Source organism: Corvus moneduloides, chromosome 5, assembly GCF_009650955.1.
Source record: "Corvus moneduloides isolate bCorMon1 chromosome 5, bCorMon1.pri, whole genome shotgun sequence".
NCBI classification, from domain to species: Eukaryota; Metazoa; Chordata; class Aves; order Passeriformes; family Corvidae; genus Corvus; species Corvus moneduloides.
The window spans coordinates 25553933-25563230 of NC_045480.1; the positions used below are offsets into that span (position 1 = coordinate 25553933).

Consider the following 9298-nt stretch of genomic DNA (forward strand, 5'->3'; position numbering starts at 1 on the left):
GACAAAGGATGGAGAAAGACTTTAACTGAATTTTAGGGAAGTACAAGAAGGAGAGGAAAAACAGAAAGGTAGACACATACATATTTTCATTGCAGATCTCCTATTAAAGTTCAATATAGATTTATATTGTCCCTGTAAAAATCTCATATTGTACATTGTAGTGAGTTAAAAAGTGAAGACTACTGAACACACACAAAGAATGAGATATTACCTGCAATAAATTTTTTTTGATTATGAAAAGATGTTAAAAGTGTAAAGTTATAAGCAGATGTGGCGTAAGTATACTGAAAGAAAAGGTAATAATTATAAAAAAGCTAATTTACATTAATAGAAATAGAAATAAGGGAATTTTGAAATACTGAATAAAGTAAGTTTAGTGAAAAATGTCAAAGTCTGGTAGATATTGTAATGAAAGTAGTATATCAGCTCTGAATCTAGTATGTTATAAAGATGATATTGTTAATATTGGGAGAGTCATTCTAAACTGCACAAACATTTCATGTTCTGGATGATATTTAGCTGTTAGACCCATTTTTGATATTTCTTCCAAGAATTTAATAAATAAAATAAAAATACAATTCAAGTCTTCTGAAAAAAATAGTAGAATGGAGATAGAAACGGCAGCTCTCAGTAATTTTAATGACCAGATGAAATAAAACTCCTGATGTGGAACAAGAAGCATATCAAATATGGAAAAAAATTTTGTCTTTTTTATGAAATGGAGTTTGTTTACAGCCTATGGGGCCACAGCTACATTTTCAGACTTTCACAATCATAGTAAAATCTGTCTCAGCTAAAAAGAAAAAAGAGGGAGGAAATTAATCAGTGGTGGGAAGCATAGAACATAGTGAACATGCAGTTAACACCCTTCTGATTGCCTACATATTTAAGGTCATCCTGACCGACTCTAAACACAAAGCAAAACTACTCTGTGCTCTTCTCTGATGGGTCAGGAAGCCCCAGAGGAATCCATAGGCAAAGAGTTTTCTATATTCTCTGCTTCAAAACATTCATGAATTCATCTGAGACCTACAAGATATAGAGACAGGTATTAAGTCAAAGAGTGAATCAATGGTGGAACATATTCCTTTAAGAAGTTTTAGGTAGTGACTTTTCACAGAAAGCCTTAGAATAAAATAACTGGACATTGCAAACTGGGTTTTGTGTTTATTACTTGATATGCAGGCTTCAGGATGTGATGACTTTCCAACTATGCAAAGAATGGATCTTATTAAAAATTCTTAAGCTCTGATACACAGTTTAGATACTTATTCAAGCATCTAAACCGGAATTTTTTTTAAAAAGACTATTTTTTTTTTCAGCAAGAGCTACTGAGACACAAATTTCCTCAGGATTAATGGCAAATTAATCAGATGCAGCACCTTAATTCTGGAGCATTTTATATCTTACAAGTTATTGATGTCCTCAAAGCAATGCTGACAAAGTTACTCCATTCAAGTATAATATAACATTTTGCCATTCTTTCTCCAGCCATGAAGAATTACAACAAACAGCAGATTTTCTGGAGCAAAGGAAGATAAAAAATGGCCCCTCATCTGTCTGAAACAAAACATTACACCTGGAAAAGAAGGCCAACTGGGTAACAGGTATTTGAACTAAATATGTGGCAATCCATTCAACCTTTTCAAAACCAAGCATCTTTTCTCACAAAGCCACTATCAGCCTCTTGACTTCGAAGTATATCAAGTCTACTGTAAAATAGAAGAGCTAGAACCAGATGAAAAGCCTAGAAATTTGTAAAGAGGATAGATTCTGATTTTTCAGGGGGTGAGGCTATGAAATCCATAGAAAATTATTTGGGCTTTTTTTGCAGGTTGTTCTTTTGAAAACCAAAAGTATTACCTGAATCTGATTTTTTTTTTTGTGAGATGTAATGGCTCAGTACTAATTAATGAGAATTAATGAGACCCAGTTAACCAACTAAACCATGCCTCAGTTTCTAACATGCTCAGTATAAACAATAATTATAAGAAAGGGTACCTAATTAATCAAAGATACTTCTGACAGTCAGTTGCTAATGTAGCTATGCAGGCCAAGGTTTGTTAACCAGTCTGTCTCCCAAAAACTTATGCCATTAAAGGAAATCAAAGAGAACAGATACCTTTATATTTTTATGCTTTGTTTTCCGTTTGTCTGTTAAACTTGTAAATATTGCAGACTTCAAGAGCTCTCCTTAAGCAGGGTTGGCGGGGAGATGATCACAAACAAAATAACACTGAGCTCAGGGTTATTTTTAAGGCAGCTTTTGGAAACCTTGCATTTGCTGCTCTGACTTGTGTTTCCATGGAAGCAGGACTAGACATGGACACAGTCACTAGCAGATGAGGCAATTTCAACTGCCAGTTTCTGGTTCTCAGCTCTGTTTCCATGACAACCAGTGCTGGCACCCTGAAAAGGAGGTGAGGTATTTAAAACACTACAGTGCTCTTGATAAATATCTGCTGCTGTACACGCACAACACAGACCCCTTACGTCTCCAACTACAAAAATGCTGCTCAAAGTAGCAGTGAAAATACATCTTGATACCAACTACTACCATTTCCCTGGGCAGGTTTCAAGGTAAAAGAATGTGTGGTTTATGACAGCTGATTCCATCCTGACGTCCAGGAGCCAGGGGGAAGGGTCATTCTCTTCTTTCAGAACGAAGATGGAGATAGACAAAGATGCTGTGCTAAACATATGTTATTGTTTCACAAGGAAAACACAGTATTTTTCTATATTTGGTGTCATTTTTCTATATAGAATTAACCAAAGCCCTCTTGAAAAAGTGACAGTGTGGCGGAAGTGAGACTGAACAACTTAAGATGGTTCTCAGGGTTCACAGAAATTTTGGGGCAGCAACTGCCCTTTTCTTCGCTTAAATTTTTCACTCCTTTTGAATATCTACACACATCTTTGTTCCTGTGAAGAGATAGGTGTAGGCAAGGGCCATCTTCTTTTGTTTGTACTCTTTGGAGAAAGGGTACAGAAGCATCAGTTCTTCTGCCAGCAGGTACATGTCACAAGAGACAGCTGCAGACCAATTCTCATCCTAATCGTAGCTGCAATTTGAATCTGTTCCCTTCCCATATACAAAGCACTTGAACTAGAAAGAATTCCAAAAACAGAGGGAAAAGCCAAATTTATTTATCTTGCTAAGAAGAGAAACCTTAATATGACACCTCTGGAAATAAGGGGAGGTGGATTTGTGTGTGCAAATTGCTATATGAAAACAATAATGCATTTTGTGTAGAGGTTGTGGTCCCCTGTTTCAGAAAACTGAAAACCCAAAGGGTCCTTACCATTCCTGGTGCAACTTACAGGAAAAGGAAAAAGAAGGGATGACAAGTTGAATAAATGTCACCTGTAATACAAGCCTGTAATACTTTAGAAACAACACTGTCATCTCTATATATTGCATATGCCAAGAGAAAATGCTAGAGGCTTGCTCTCAGTGATGAAGCAGAGAATAAGAAGACATCTAATAAAATTGGAATAAAAAGCCTTAAAGCAAGTATTAAAACCAGATTATCAAAAGGCAGCACAAAATTTGGTACCAGAATTAAGAGCAAAGCTGTGCTTGTCTTCCAGGGGTGCCTAATTACCATAATACAAGGATGACACAGGCTAGTGGAATTAAGTTTGTCAGAGATCTCTCACATTGTGAAAACTTCAGATTCAGGCTTCCATGATATAAATCAAACTCTTACATGATGAAAGCTGATCAGATAGGTCCATAAATTAATGAACTCATGAAGTCTTTAATTCAATCTTTTATAGATATTCACAAAATATATAGTAGTCTTTAAGAAACTAATTACTTTTTAACAATGGACTTTTTGAAGATAATTGTGTGTTCAGTCAAGTTAATAAAAATATTTGCTTTGTTGGGAAAGTATAAACAGTTGAAAATGCATGCATAACGTGTTATTCAAAGAAATTGACATGTACAAGAAAAATTGAGGTAAAGAATGGACTTCCTTTGTTCCAGCTTGAAAATTGCCATTAGTGCATTTGTAGCTGTCTGGCTGTTGCACCTACCATATAAGTTTGGTACTTCAGTAGTGGTAAGAAAATGTGCAAAGGCTTCTGAAAACCTACCAGTTCAAGAACATCAAAATATTGGGAGCATTATCAATGTTAAGAATGTATTACTTGATTTTCCCAAGAAATAAATCATCGATTGTGTTTTTGTATGTCTGTACAAAGGACCATCCTGCCCCTTGCCAGTCTCTGACACATCTTTTAATAGGCATCATACATTTGAATTCCCATGCCATACCCTTGAAATATTCCAACAAACTGAATAAGCATAACAAAAAAAGGCATGATTTTTCTTTTTTCTTTATGGTATTTTTAATTTAGCAGAAATAATTTTTAAGATTATCAGCCCAAGCTACAACAGGTTTCCATTATGGGTCGAAAAGATTTTTGATAGTTAGGAAAGAATTATGCAGAGAGGAAAAGTCAGAACAAAGCATTAATTTTTTAGAGAATGAAAAAATTACAGGTTAGGAGCCAGGTCCTTAAGTACGACAGGACTGCAGTGGAGCCAGAATTATGTTGAATAGTGCTCTCTGTAAGTATTTGAAACTGCACTAGCACAAAGCCTGATGACCCTTGCATTTGCCATAGAACTTGTACATGTGCAGGTGGGAAATGCATCCACAAAGAAAAGGTCAATGCCTATATCCTGGAAATAATGCTCCTAGCCTTGCCTTCAGGCGCAAGCAGGCTAAAAAAAAAGCCTTAAAGCGCTCTGCAAAGAAGCCATTGCTGAGTATACTGAGCAACAAAATCAAATGCTATTGAGAATTCAGTGGTATGGAGTGAAGTCAAGACTACTTGGCAATGTCATTTGGGGTAAGCAGTGTAGAGTATGACTTTACTACAACACAGAAAGATCTGTGGAACAGGAGGCACAATTGTCATCATGAATAGCTTTACAGCTTTGACAGAAAGCTCCAGGAAATACAGAAATGCACTGACCAGTTTTATGAGTGCAACTAGAAGGAACAGTTCTGGCTGTAGTTTTTGCCAGGTCTCCAAACACGACGGTCAAAAAAGGTTTCCCACATGCTAAACCAAAGATAAGCTGTGCATGACAGTTAGCTAAATTGTTTATATGGGTTCAGACAGAAATGTCAGAAGCCTGAAGTGCTGCATTTGTCACATCTGCCTATAGAAGCAGGTCCATGGAGGGCACATGAGGATGAGTCAAGCCTGAACATAAAGTACCTGCTCTGAGGCAAATAGAGGAGAGATTACACAGGAACAAGAATTTCATATTTGACTCATGGTCTAGATCAGAAGAGAAAAATTTGCTGCTACTTACAGTAGATTATGTTCTTACCAAAAATTGATTATTTCTTCAACTTCTGAAAGGTACACCATAGGAGAGAAATTTAAAGCAGTTGAAGGAATGTGGGCAAGAATTTCTCTCTGTAAAATCAGAGGAGCTAAGTAGTGATAAAGATGACTTCTACTAAAGAAAGACAAATTGAATCAAACAGGAAATTATTCTGGCCATGTTGGATCACTTCAGAACATTTCTTTCCATGTGGCAGCAAACAAGAAACAGATGTGCCAAAGGACAGGAGACCCATGTTTCTCTTTCCCATAAATCCCTGGCAGCCTAGTGAAGCAATGCCATTCTGAACAAGCTGGTTGTCACTGCAGAGCTGCAACTGAATCACCAAGTAGTTACGATAGACCAAAAAAAGGATGGTCACAGGTCTCAAAAGAATACTGCAGGTGGTTGTAAGCTGCAAAACGGAGTTGAAATTCTGGGTACATACACTCCTTCATGCATTTTAAGGTAAACCTGCTCAACAATATATGAATAAGAGAGGTAAAAGGCAGATGGAAAACTGGCTTATTCTCTAAATTGAAAAAGTGGAAGACATGAAATTTGAACAAAAGAAACTAAAATCATATAAAATGTGCATCTGCATTTGGGTTTATCAGTTATCACTGTTAGAGATGTTAGAGATAAATCAAAAGTATTTCAGTTCACTTCTGAGTCCAAGGTAGATAAAGCCACAATTAAAAGCTGTAGCAATAATAAACACTATGGTCAAACTTTTATTATGTGTTTTATTGTTATGCACAAGCAAGAATATGTTTCTTTTTACTCATATGTTGTAAGTAAGCACTGTTTCAGGGATCAAAGAACATAATTTTAAACAAAACTACTGCTAGCCAAATGACTGTGTAATTTTATTTGTCCATTATTCTTTTAAATAGCATTTTAAAATTCATATACTCCAATTTTTGCATTCTCTTCACTGAATTGTAAATAGAGGAACAGTGTAATAAAGCTACAGTCTTTCCCAAAAGAAATGATAGAAAGAAATTTAGAGTTTTCTCTTTGCCACCATGATTGAAAGCAAATGAGCATCTCTTACCATCCCAGACAACAAGAAAAAGCATAATCCCTTTATTAAACCAGATATGTGGAATTCTATGAGTTAAAATCAACAAATTTATTCAGTAGATCTTTCGTTCAGTCATTCCTTGTCACGCATCAGAAACCAAGCTGCCAGGAAAGATATGTTTTTGTAATTCTTCAATGTTATGTCTCAATAAAGTCCCATTTCAGTATTTTAGGCTGTCAGTATTTGTGGTGGTATCATGCTGAAAGGATTACTGAATATTAGTCATCCAAACAGACCTTTAGATCTCTTTCCTACGTAGCAATACCTAGAAGCAGGAGCTGAGTCATGTAGCCATGTCTTCTTTCAAGATCACCAGGTCCTGCAACTTATGTTGAGAGCCTGTAAGTCCTTGGCAAAAGAAATAGGTTCCTTTATCAGGAAAAACAGTGGATTTGAAAATTATTCTTTTCTGTCTTAGTCAAAAGTAATGTCCTAAGCTGGTAATTCTGGGAAGTAAAATGCTTTCCTCGAAAAAGCTTCCCTGCTATAAGAGTCATGTGTCTCTCTCCCCACATCAAAATTTCCCTCTTTCTACAGTAGTTTCAAGGCAACCTCAGACATTGCTATGATTTATGATAGGAGAACTTCCTGTAACAATGTTTCCAGAAAAAAATAATTTTCAGTTAAAAAGATGGATTTCTCAGCATCCACATATTAAATTTCTATATTTGAAATAGTTAAAACTTCAGATTATTCATAGTTAATATTTTTATTTTCTGCTTTAGAGGCAATCGTATTTTGCTTCAAACATTCCTCTAATTTTAAAATTTATTTTAGAAACATTATCTTCAAAACTATTTTCTTTATATTCTCAGTAGTTTTATAATACTTCACTTACTTTTATCAGTTTTCCAATTCCCTAGGAACCTTAAACTTTTTTGTTTTCATTCTTAACCATTATGAACCACTTTATTTTTAAAGATAAGAGCTTACAGTGAGCAGAGTCAATCTTTTTTGTCCATCAGTAATTTCTTCTGTCATCTCCCTGTTAGCCAGTGAAGCTTTTAAAAGAGAAATTTAAGAAGATGCCCTGAAAAAGTGTCCATACCTAAAATATTTTTAAGTGTCCTGGTGCCTGACATTATTCTTATTTAACTTTGATCTTTTGCAGTCAGTTTTCTAAAGAGAAATTTTCTACTGTGGTAATGGACAATCAATTTAGTGAAGTTTTAAACCTGCCACTACTTTAAATTTGTGTTTTATGTGTGTACAAATCAGCATTACATTACCTAAAGTTCTGAAAAATTCTTCTGAATACTTTGCAGAGCAGTTCCCTTGGAGATATTGTTTCATTCAAACATTTAGACCTCTACAGCTGATATTTCAAGATATCAAGGTTAATATTAATTCCATGCTAACTATGCAGCAATATTTTTTACTTTAAATTTTCATGGGAAAAAACAAAATACTCCATCCCAAAACAGCCAGTAGTTTTAAAATGTTCATGTGGTGAACACAAGAGCAAATCTCTGCCATGTCCATTTCAAAAGAAAAATCTGCACACGTTTTCCTAATGCCTGGCATTTTCCAAACCAATGACTGACTGTTTTATACAATAGACTAGATCTAATGAGAACAGTTTCTAATAAAGACTATGCATCTGTACGCCGAAAACCAAGGTTCAAGACTCCTACACATCCTAAGGGAAGACTGGAGCCAGAATGATACTGGTAGACAAATAAAGACCCTTTTCTCACGCTGCTGGCATCTATGTTTTATTTTGCTCTATAACTCCATCCTATGCTTGGGACTTCTTTTGCTACAGATTTTTTTTGATGCGATGCATTTTTTTCACTATCACAATCCTAATGAAACAAAACATGAAAAGGGGGAAGTAGAACAGTAGAAACCAAAAGAAACAGTTGCTTTAGTACTCAAAATTACTCAACATAAGGAGGTCATCTAGCTTGCGCTGCAATTAATCAGACTTTCAGTATTTAGTAACAAAAATTCATAGCAAAATGCTTCATTTATGATTGCCAGGCTATGAGATATTCACTGCTTTCATTTTATTTTATGAAAATAACTGATTTAAATATATTAAGTGAATATTGTTTCTATGTGATATGGCATATTAAGTCACAAAAGTAGAAAAAAATCTGATCATACAAAGACAAGGAAATGGTGATCTTCAGCATTTCATATGCCTTTAAGCATGAGTGGAAATATCACAAGTATTTATGACTGAATTTTTGTGGACTGCATAAACCAGAAGGAACAAAAGAAATGGAATACAGATTTGAGTAAAGATGTAATTATTCAAAATTTTCTTGTAATGAAAATTGATTGTTCTTCATTGACATAAGAAGCATCACTTGAAACACAGTAACACTACTTTTCTCTTGAGAGCGTTTTAGAAATTTCTGTGGGACTGACAAGAACTCAGGCAAGGAGGTTTCTGGGTCACTGACTTCAATTCTAGTCATTGTAAGTACCTACAGATTATATTAAGATTTATGAAGATGAAGGTTTCATCTAAAAATGTGTTACTTCTTTTATTACATCAGATAATACTTAATTGCACCATGCCCTCTGTGGTTTAATGACTTTCTTTTAATTTCCAACCTACATCTATTAAAGGAATTTATATCTATTCCTTTCTGTGTTATTACAATTTTTATCTAAAAAGATATTCTCTCTCTGTGGTTCTTATCTTCCTGGTGTATCTCATAAACACTGGGAAGAGTCAGTGCATTTTAGAATACTCAATTCTATGGCTATAAGAATGAATGCCATGTACAGTAAACCAATATTAGGGGATCCTGAGTGTTTCTAAATCACTTGGTTGTAGAAAGTTCTAAGTACTCTTAACTCCTATTAAAAAGAATCAGGATGAGAAAATACCTGTCCTCCTGCATAAT

General features: G+C 35.0%; 1 long non-coding RNA gene across 1 annotated transcript; it reads right to left on the minus strand.

Annotated features, from left to right (window-relative positions):
* Positions 1-620: 620 nt before the first annotated feature.
* Positions 621-2312, minus strand: LOC116444755. The gene is made up of 2 exons (XR_004240473.1): positions 2123-2312; positions 621-1029 (listed from the first exon to the last, which is right to left on the minus strand). It is a non-coding gene; the product is annotated as an uncharacterized LOC116444755 (long non-coding RNA).
* Between the last annotated feature and the right edge of the window lie 6986 nt (positions 2313-9298).